Below are 1598 nucleotides of genomic sequence, written 5' to 3'. Positions count from 1 at the left end.
TGTCATGTCCCCCCGGGGGGCGGTTAATCCCCCGCCCGAGAGGCCCGTTACCTGACGCCAGCAAATCGGGTCCCGGGGGGGGGGAACTCCACCCCCTTCCAGCACACGTCCCCAGTGTGATGATGTCACCCAGAGGTGACATCACGCTGGCCACTTTGGGGGTGGGACACTCTATGGTTTGAGGGGAAACTCTATGGTTTCCCCTCGAATCCTAGTGGCCCCGCCCGCAATGTGCCGACACAATGACGTCACTTCCGGATGACGCTGCGGGACTCCCCCGGGGTACGTGAAATTGGACTTGGCAACCCTATCTCCAGATGACAGAGATCAGTTCCACTGGAGAAAATGGCTGCTTCGGAGGGTGGGCTCCATGGAGTTACACTCCACTGGAGTCCCTCCCCTCCCCAAACCTCACCCTCCCCAGGCTCCACCCTTTAAATCTTCAGGAATTTCCCAACCTGGAGTTGGCAGGCCTAGCTGTACCCATGAAGGTATATAAGTTGGATAAAGACTCTTGGTTCTTTTTGCTGTGAATGTGGAGGTCATATAAATCAAGTGTTGGCAGCTAATAAGGAAATTCACGAGAGAGACGCGACTACAAATCATGTTATAGTTTTAATGGGGCCTTCTCTTAAGGGCCTTGCCTTAAATCTAGCTCCTGCAGATTTTGCTGTGAAAACTTATCAGCATTCCGTGCCTCGCCTTACCATAAATGTTCTCACGCAGCTACTCACGTTGTAACTAAAGTTTTTCCCCCCACTAGAGGGCAGAATAAGACAAGAATTAAAAAAAGGGGGAGAGCATGAGCTCTGTACAATGCAGGGTAGTAGTAGCCACAATTCCATGCCAGGGGGAGTTGCCGGATTTCCAGAGGGCTTGGAATGAACAAACGTATGGTTACCATATTTTGAAAAGCAAAAAAGAGGACATATTTCCTGATGGTCTACTTCAAACAAGTGATCACTATGACAAATCTCATTTTGAATACCTCTACTATTTAAGCCACAAGGGCCTGCGATGGTTAAGTGGCTAGTGCCGTGTGACAGAGTAAGCTCCCGTCTCTGCCCCCAGCTCCTGCCAACCTAGCAGTTCGAAAGCAAGAAATTGCAAGTAGAAAAGTTACCGCTTTAGTGGGAAGGTAACAACGTTCCGTGCACCTCGGCGTCTAGTCATGCCGGCCACACGACCACGGAGAAGTCTTTGGACAGCACTGGCTCTTCGGCTTGAAAATGAAGATGAGCACTGCCCCCTAGAGTTGGATTTGACTGGCTTTCAAGCAAGGGAAACCTTTACCTTTACTCAGGGGTCATTTCCTGCAGGAGTGCACAGGAGCGGAGCTTCGGCAGTAAAGAGCCCAGGGGGCGGGCACATTCAACAAGCCCCACCCCCTGCTCCCAGCAGCCCTCAGTCAGAGCAAGAAGCAGCCAGGTAAGTTGCAGAGCCCCCCTGGTCCAAAACAGTCCAGTGGCACCTTTAAGACCAAGTTTTATTCAGGTACAAGCTCTCCCTCCTCTGTGAGGACAGATCTGCATGTCCCCCCCCCCATAGCTAGCAACCCAAAACGTTCAGTGGAGCCTGAGCGGTGGGTATTGCCTTCT

This window comes from Gekko japonicus, unplaced genomic scaffold, assembly GCF_001447785.1.
Source record: "Gekko japonicus isolate JY-2015 unplaced genomic scaffold, Gekko_japonicus_V1.1 scaffold4598, whole genome shotgun sequence".
Lineage (NCBI taxonomy): Eukaryota > Metazoa > Chordata > Lepidosauria > Squamata > Gekkonidae > Gekko > Gekko japonicus.
The sequence above is the reverse complement of the archived record's forward strand: the minus strand, read 5'-3'. Positions refer to the sequence as shown.